Source organism: Polyodon spathula, chromosome 24 (assembly GCF_017654505.1).
Source record: "Polyodon spathula isolate WHYD16114869_AA chromosome 24, ASM1765450v1, whole genome shotgun sequence".
NCBI lineage: Eukaryota > Metazoa > Chordata > Actinopteri > Acipenseriformes > Polyodontidae > Polyodon > Polyodon spathula.
The window spans coordinates 6,149,770-6,159,218 of record NC_054557.1 but is presented as its reverse complement, the minus strand read 5'-3'; positions in this window follow the sequence as shown (position 1 = coordinate 6,159,218).

Here is a 9,449-nt window from a genome sequence, read left to right as displayed (position 1 = left end):
TTCTTCAGTTGCTTCACTTGAACAGTAAACTGGCCCAATCAGCATCAACGCCTCTCGTCTGATTGTCAGCCCCTGATTACTGGGGAGTGCTCAATCTGAATAACTGGTCCGTGCAGGTCTATTGTGCAGTATGTCAATTTGAAACATTATTAATATCAATATTTTGGACAGAAAACAGTTCTTATCTTCTTGTTAAGATTGCCTTTGCATCACTTTCAGTCGTCACATCTTGGTGACTTTTATAAAAAGGATTAAAAGCACCCCTGTGGTCACAGGAGAGTGCTCAGAATCCTGTCTAACCTCTAATCACATCTGGTACATCAGAGTGTAACCATTAACCTGTCCCCCTGCAACACTCTGCTTGCAGTGGATGCAAGGAATACCTGCGTAATAAATAGCACATAGAACAAATGTGGTACAACTACTAAAGGTAAGAGTGTTGCAGAGGGGCAGGTTAATAGTTACACTCTTATGTATCAGATATGCTTAGGCATGATTCTGAGAGCTCTACTACGGCCAAATGGGTACCTGGAGTTGTAAACGGACAATATGGTAAAGGATGTGATGACGGAAACAGGAGGAGATGTACAAAGTGAATCTAAACAAGAACACACTGAAGAGAACTCAGTGAATCTAAACAACACACTGCGAAGAGAACTCATAGTGAATCTAAAGAAGAAGAACACACTTCATCAACCTGCGCTCACCTCACTGTACGACTTACCAGATGAGCCACTTGGGGGCAGCGGTATCTTGATGTTTGTATTTTCTTTTCACTTCCGTAACACAGAAAGCCATGTAAACAAGGTTTTTTGAGTCTTGCCTTCTATTATTTCATATAATGACATTGTAACTTACATACCTGTAATGATATGCACTTCACTTTGTGGATGTATGAAGGCAGGCTATCAAACAGTCTGTGAGTGTAACTTTCTGCCTGGTGTCCTAGTATAACACTCCCACACCAGTCGATACAAGGTCTGCTTTCTCAGGGCTGGTGGTGTGGCCTCCTCGTGGGTGTACAGTACCTGTGTGGCTGGTGGCTGGATCTCCTGGCCGCTCCCCTGTTGACTCCCCTCTCCTGCAGCTCTCTCTCCAGCTCAGTGATGTGGGCTGCCTGCCTCCTCACCTCTGCCTCCCTCATGAATATCTGCAACCCCAGCTCCTGCTGGACAAGGTTAACAGCTGGACACTGCTCAGAGCAGTCTTTATACAACATCTCTATTCTTAACTGCTGGACATTGCTCAGGTGAAATGACCCAGGGAACAGATGGAATAGATGGGACGCAAACTGAGAACTTGCTATCACCTACCGTTGCTCCAGATACCATTTTCAAAATGAAAATACATGGTACATAATATTAGTTATTATATTATATTATATTATTATATTATATTTATTATAATATTAGTATTATGTTTCTTCAGATACTGCACCTTTGAATGAATGAATGGAATTGCATGACAGGTAATATTTTTTAAAGTATTTTGCAAGGTACAACCACTTTAAAGTCTTCTTCAGCTTAGTAAACAAAGTTAGACATGTTTCCAACATTGAAAAGCTTTGTGAATAAGAACCAGTGTTTACATCTTAACCTTGTATTCATAATTAAAGAAATTCAAGGTTATACAATGACTTTAATAAAAAAAAAAATATTAGGAAAATAAAAATGATATCCCTTTTAAAAATAGAGCTGTGGTACCTTTGTGGTTTCCAGTTGGGATCTGAAATACTGGCTTTCCAGAAACTTGGACTCTTTTTGTTTTAATAGCTCTTTCAGTCTCTCATTCTTGTATTCGAGATCTGAAACATAAAACAGCACAAAACTATGTGAGGGAGGTGAACACATTCCCTGATCCTGCGTGAGGGAGGTGAACACATCCCCTGATCCTGTGTGAGGGAGCGGAACACACTCCCTGATCCTGTGTAAGGGAGCTGAACACACTCCCTGTTCCTGTTTGAGGGAGCTGAATGCACTCCCTGATCCTGTGTGAGCTCAACACACTCCCTTATCCTGTGTGAGCTGAACTCACTCCCTAATCCTGTGTGAGCTGAACACACTCTCTGATCCTGTGTGAGCTGAACACACTCCCTGATCCTGTGTGAGGGAGCTGAACACACTCCCTGATCCTGTGTGAGGGAGCTGAACACACTCCCTGATCCTGTGTGAGGGAGCTGAACGCACTCCATGAACCCTCAGGTATGAACACCAGCACTGCTGCTGAACACTCTGATCATCCATTTCAAAGCTGTTGTGTATGGTGCCATCACCCATGATTTAATTCAGGCCCCAGACTATATAAGCATGGTGGAGGGTGTAGTAACCCAAACCCTGGTGTCTTAGGGGTCGATGAAGTTGTGAGGAACGCCAGCGCCCCCAGGTGGTAATACCTACCTGCCTGTACCTTCAGCAGTTTGCTAGTCAGCTGGAGGATGTCCTCTCTGGTCTGGTTCACTGCCTTGTCCAGCGTACTGCGAGACCTGCACAGCGGGGACAGACAACTGACAAAGACCCCACTGCGAGACCTGCATAGCAGGGAGAGACAAAGGACACAGTCTCTACGGTGAGACCTGCACAGCAGGAAGAGACAAAGGACACAGTCCCTACGGTGAGACCTGCACAGCAGGGAGAGACAAAGGACACAGTTCCTACAGTGAGACCTGCACAGCAGGGAGATACAAAGGACACAGTCCCTACTGTGAGACCTGCACAGCGGGGAGAGACAAAGGACACATACCCTATGTTGAGGATGACAATGCACTCCTTCACAAGAGTTTGCCTTAATAAAAGCATTATGTAATAAAGTAGAGGGAAAGCATGGGTTAGCATTGTAAAGCCTAAATAGGCATGGTAAAACATATTAACAAAAAACTTGGCAAACTGTGGTACATGCATAATGTTACCATGAGATAAGCATGGGAACATTTTTATAAGGGCAGTACTGACGAGCTCAAGAATTCAGCCAGCCAGTAAGTCCAAAAAAACCAGATTTAAATACAAGGGCATGACAGAGGCTAACCCATCTTTTCGTGCATAAAAATACTTACTTCTCAGCAGACTTCCTTTAATAAAAATGGACATGGACACATTTAGTTTAACGCAAGTAAACAGACATAAACTTCTTAAGGATTAAGATAGTGCAAGTTTATAATGCGTACATTAAACAGCCACAAGAGGGCGTCTGTAGGTCATCGAACACAAGCAACACAGGCAGTATGACTGTTTCTTGATGAGAATAGCCAGCAACATCTCACACTGCACCAAATAATAGACTGAGGAAATTATTATATGATGCGTGGGGCAAATTCATAGTATTTGCAGTTCTGGCTCTGATACTGTGCACAAATATGTTGGACAGAGCAGATTCAATCTAAACGAAAGCTGTTATCTGGTTGGTTCAGACACTGTGCACGATGCTGTCTGACTTGGTGTATTTACCACTGGCTCACAGGATAGGCTCTGAACAAACATTCTTCCCTTGCTATTACAGCTACGTGGCTACAGCAGGAGTTCATCGTGTTTACAAGGGCTCTTCAAAAGCTCTCAGCTCAGCGCAGAAGCAGGCTGAAAGAGAGGGAACTGTGTCTAGCACAGTAACCTCAGGAAACCAAACAGGAAGTGGTCACTGGCTGCCAGTCTATAGCAATAATAAACACACTGTGTTGAGAAAGAGTTAAAGTTTTTGGGCTAGGCCTGTTGTGGTGTCTACAGGAATTAGCATTTTGCTGTTGCAGAATATTGATACAACTGGATTAGAATGAAGAAAAAATAATATTGGTTTATAGGTGAGAAATAGGTGGTCCCTTATAAAGGCTGACCTTAGTAAAAGCACAACAAAGTATAATGCAGCAAAGTGAAAGCATGGTAAAGCATGGGTAAGCATTGTAAAGCCCAGAGAGGTTTGGTAAAGTATATCTAAAGACATGGAAATGCATAATTTAACCATGGGAAAACTGCTAAATTATCATACAAATGTCATATATTCAGTTTTCTAAGGGCTGTTAGGATCTGCCACTGTTTAGATCATAAAACAGACCACGTGCAGCAATATTTATAGTGTTGTACTAAATTAACATTGTGAACACAAAATAAAATTGGCACAATTACTTATGTTAAGAGGGAATAAAGGCATTTTGGACTAGTTGTTCTGCTAACCCTCACATACAGATAGCAGCTCCAGATAATATCAGGCTTTTTAGCTCCCTTTAGTGCCAGTTAGTAATCAAAGCAAAGGAAAGGGTTAAATGGGTAGATACTCATGACAAACTCGTAGAAAGCCTGAAGCTCATAAACACACAAGTCCTTGCTTGCCCTAAAATAAACAACCATGAATATCAGCACTAAGTTGATTAAACAATGGTTACAGTGCAAACCAGCTTGTGATACTAGTTATAAACTTACTGTATAAACACTAATATAACCCTTCCAACATGCCTCAGGAGAGGGAGCTATAAAGCAGCCTCACTCACTATTTCTTATTGCCATTTCCTTATCTTTTTATTAAGATTACAATCAGTCTGTGTGATTCTGAGTTGTGGTACTCCATTACTGAAATGTAATTACTTTTTTGCATCAGGATCTACTCTGCATGATCTGTGCCTGTAGAACTGTAGTTGCCACCTCCTTTGAGTACTTCCTAATTCCAGAGAAATCATATGAGTATTTCTAAAGAGCTGAGACATTACTGCATTGGAATCAGGCAGTACTCAAGAGAAGGCAGCGACTTTGAACATGCAATCTTAATTTAGATTTACTAGTAAAAAATGTACCAGTTAAATAGTACTAAAAAGCGCTCTAAACTTGCAGGCACAATGGAAAGCCTCACCTCTCTTGGCTGATCTCTGCCACTCTGACAGTTGCCCTTTCAACTGCAGTCAGGGCATCCTTTACCTGTCAATCAAGCACATGCAGCCTTGAAGCATTACACAGCTACAATGCTTTGTCTGGAAAGTCAATGGGATAGGAATTTAACCAAACAAATTAGATACACTTTACCATAGACTAATTAGCCTTGGTACTCAAGAAAATGTTTTAACATTTAAAGAGATTGTGTCTTACAAAATAATCCCATGCATGTCCTACGCCATGGATATACAATCACTTTACAAGTCTCAACTGTGAAAGATGCTTTTTAACATGATTTCTGGTACTACACTAGGTTTGCAAGCCTTGCTTGGTCACGCCTTTCCTGTTCTTAACCAACCAGCTGCTTCATTTACTTGACTTCAGCCAGTAACATGCTTTGACCGAGTTCTGAGGTGAAATGACCCTGGAAACAACAGATTTCCTAAGAGAAAGCACGTAACTGGAGAACTTTCAACAAAACCTAGTGTAGCAGCAGATGCCGTGTTTTAAAATGAAAATACATGTTTGGAATAAAGCATGTTTCTTTCTAAACTGCACACTTAAAACCGATACAGTGAATTTGCTGTAAATGTGAAAGGTTTGGTCAGATAATTACATGAGAGGGGTGAAGCTAGCCCTTACCTGCAGGGCTACATTGTCCAGTTCAATGTCCAGGTCTTCAGAGGTAGAGATGCTGTCCTCCTCCTCCAGTTTAGCATTCAGGATAAAAAACTACACAAGAGCATTCGGTCACTGGCCAGCCAGAAAACAAACGACCCATGTCAGGGTTAAACTCACTAAAGCCAGATTTCTACCTGCTAAGTTTTATAAATCAGGGGTAAAACCGATTTCCCCCAAAAATGGAGTCAAAATGAGCCTTGACAGTTCCCTTTGATAACGTAAGTGTGCATCATCCATAGCTACAAAACACTCAACAGTGTTAGATTACAACTGGCCAAACATTAAAAGAAACTGAAGAAACTCAGTGTCTTACTTTTTGACTAGGTGTCTTTCTCTTTTATAAATCTCAAGGACAGAAAGTTAGGAAAATATGTTTCTATTATTTCAGAAAGAAGGACTTGCACAAGGATGGCTTCAATCAATATGTCCTTATCCTTATGGTGGAAGTGCTTGTGACAGCTTCCCAGAGCTGTAGCCCCTTGGCTTTCAGTGCAGCATGACAAGGTCTGCCCAGTCCAGCTGCTTCATGACTCACCTTGTTGAGCTGGGAGAGAATGTACTTCCTCTCTCCGCAGGTATCCCATGATGAACATTGCCATCTGCTGCTGGTACTCCTTCCTGTTCACCTGGTTCCCTAGAATCACTTCTAAATGGTCCTGGAGAGACAGGGCAGAATCAACAATGATTTTCATATTAAACAGTAATATTCCCTTAAAGAAACGAAGCTGTAAACTTGGATTTGACCCGAATTGCCCATACTTTGTATATACTTCATAATGGCAGGAAATACTGGAAACCCCTTAACATCTGTATTGGTATCAAAGTATTTCAAGGAACCCCAAATTAGACACCAACCCAAATGCTTTTTTTTACAAAGAAACAACCTGTCAATACATGCTTAAACCTTCATGACCCAAGACTGGAGTTGTGCTTTCCAGTGGCAGTGTTCTATATACGCTGGCATTCTAGGAACACCAGAGAGACTGTCCTGATGGGCACAATGGTCAATGCAGCCCCTGCATCAAGAGACCAGCAACGATTAATTTCAAACTTCTCAATCTGTGCAAGGACTTCAGAAGTTCTGCCTTTTTAAAGCCGAGAAAACCCCATTTGAAGTTTCTTTCATGGTGTTTTCAGAAAGGAGGTTTATCCTCCGACAAATGTCTCAAGAAACTCAAATAAGTTTAATACTGCTTATATGAAAAAACAGAATCATTTTGCCATGACATTTGGCGATTCCCTCCATGGATCACATGGATGTTGGTTGTTGCTATTGCTTGTCTTGCCTGAAAGGCACTTCTACATGATAAAGCCAGCTTCCTAGTCTACAGAGCTACAGAAAAAATCTGTAAACAAATGGGTACTTTCAAAACAAATAACTACTTATTACTTAACCTAAAAGATAAGCCATCAAATGCACAATTATCATTATTTAAGATGTGCTGTCAACAGTAACTACTGGCGTGCACCAACATGAAATGGAACAGTTCACAAAGTAAAACAAAGTGTTTCTGCCCCTGTACTTGCAGTTCCTACTGAATAGCCAGCACTGGTTTATCAAGCACTCGACTTTCAAATGAAACAGTAAAGTGACATTAAATGAACCAAGCAGCAGCTCTTAACCGCCATTCCTTCACACACATCATAAACTGAGTGCACATGTCAAGCAGACACAGGTTTTGATGAATGTCCTTCTCAGATGGTTTGTGTTACAAGTATCAGATAATTCGTTTTTTGTGTGAACAAAAACAACGTCTACTCATTCTACTGTGTTCCTGTTTTCTGTAAACGGTCGGCAGCCCTATAGCCACAGCACTCAAAAACAAATCTAGGTTGTATGCTATGAATTGAGCACCACAGCCCATCCATTAACTGGTAGTACATGTTAGTGTCACTGCCATGGTGTTGTGGTAAGGGCAATGGTAGCACAAGGGCAACACAAGCCATTTTTCATACTAATTACATGGCAGTGGTACAGTGCTGTGAAAAAGTACTTGCCCCGCCTGATTTTCTGCGTTTTTGCACATTTTTCACATTGAATTTGGTCAGATCTTTTTGTGGGTTGTAGTGGTATATAGAGGGAGTCTGAGAGAAAACAAATGACACCAAAGTTTCATGCTTCTTTCATTTGTTTGGTGTGCAGGGTAATTAAACATGCAATCTTCAGGTGTGAAAAACTTATTGTCCCCCTAGTTAACTCAACCCAATTAAAGGGATAATTAGGGTCAGCTGTTTGAATACTTTGGCTAATAATCAGGCCTGATTTGGGCCAGCCCTGCCCAATACAAATCTGACTAACTTTGGCCCTTACCATCAGAGTGAAGTTGTCAGCACACAGGTTCTAGAGGCACATCATGCCAGGATTAAAAGAAATTCCTGAAGACCTCCAGAAAAAAAGTTGTTGATGCCTACCAGTCTGGAAAGGGTTACAAAGCCATTTCTAAGGCTCTAGGGCTCTACCAAACCACAGTCACAGCCATACTCTCCAAATGGAGAAAGTTTGGGACAGTAGTGAATCTTCCCAGGAGTGGCCATCCTGCCAAAATCTCTCCAAGAGCAAGGCGTAAAATAATCCAGGAAGTCACAAAGAACCCTGGAACAACATCCAGGGATCTGCAGGCCTCTCTCGCCTCGGTTAAGGTCAGTGTTCATGACTCCACCATCAGAAAGACACTAGGCAAAAATGAGATTCTTGACAGATTAGAAATGCGGAAACCACTGCTCTTTAAGAAGAACATGAATGCTTGTCTCAAATTAGCCAAAAAGCACCTGGATGATCCTCAGGAGTTCTGGAACAATGTTCTATGGTCAGATGAGTCAAAAGTAGAACTTTTTTTGGCCAATATGGACCCTGTTATGTCTGGCGAAAACCAAACACTGCATTCCACAGTAAGAACCTCATACCAACGATCAAGCATGGTGGCGGTAGTGTCATAATTTGGGGGTGCTTTGCTTCATCAGGACCTGGACGACTTGCCATCATTGAAGGAACCATGAATTCTGCTCTGTATCAGAGAATTCTACAGGAGAATGTCAGGCTATCCGTCCGTGAGCTGAAGCTGAAGTGCAGCTGGGTCATGCACCAATACAATGATCTTAAACACACAAGCAAGTCTACATCAGAATGGTTGAAGAACAAGAAATTTAAAGTTTTGAAATGGCCTAGTCAAAGTCCAGACATAAACCCCATTGAGATGTTGTGGCAGGACCTGAAACGAGCAGTTTATGCTCAAAAACCCACAAATGTCACTGAGTTAAAGCTGTTCTGCATGAAGGAGTGGGCCACAATTCCTCCACATACTGTGAGAGACTGCTCAATGACTATAGGAAGCGTTTGGTTGCAGTTATTGATGCTTAAGGTGGAATTGTCAGAGACAAAAAGAAAGGAAACAAGCAGTAACTCATATTTATTATTGAATGACGTTCAAGTATTGTAGCCACAGTTCCAGAAAAGTGTTATGCTAACATGTCTGTGCATATATTTAAGTTCGTCAAACAAGATACGCAGTGCTGGTCCATATACAAAGAATGCAGCAAAGCTAACATACATGCCTACATTATTTGTATTGTATGTACATTTCTAAACATTTTACAAATATATTGTACAACTAAGATGTTTGAAAATACCTATATTCATCATATTGAAGTATTTGTGTAATAGTAGAAACTACACAATATGTTTAAATACCATTTTAAAATTAAAATATATAAGTCAAATGCGTATTGCGACACTCACTCGTCTCTCTTCTATTTTAAGCGGTATTTACACACAGGTGATTATTTCTCAGCATAACTGCCATGGGTACTGCTTACTATCAACAGCTATTGTGTACTCACGAAGCTGTGGGAAAGACTAATGCAAACAGTAACACTCCCTGCAGTGCACACCCGTTTTTCTCAGCTTCTCAAGCAAACGTGGGC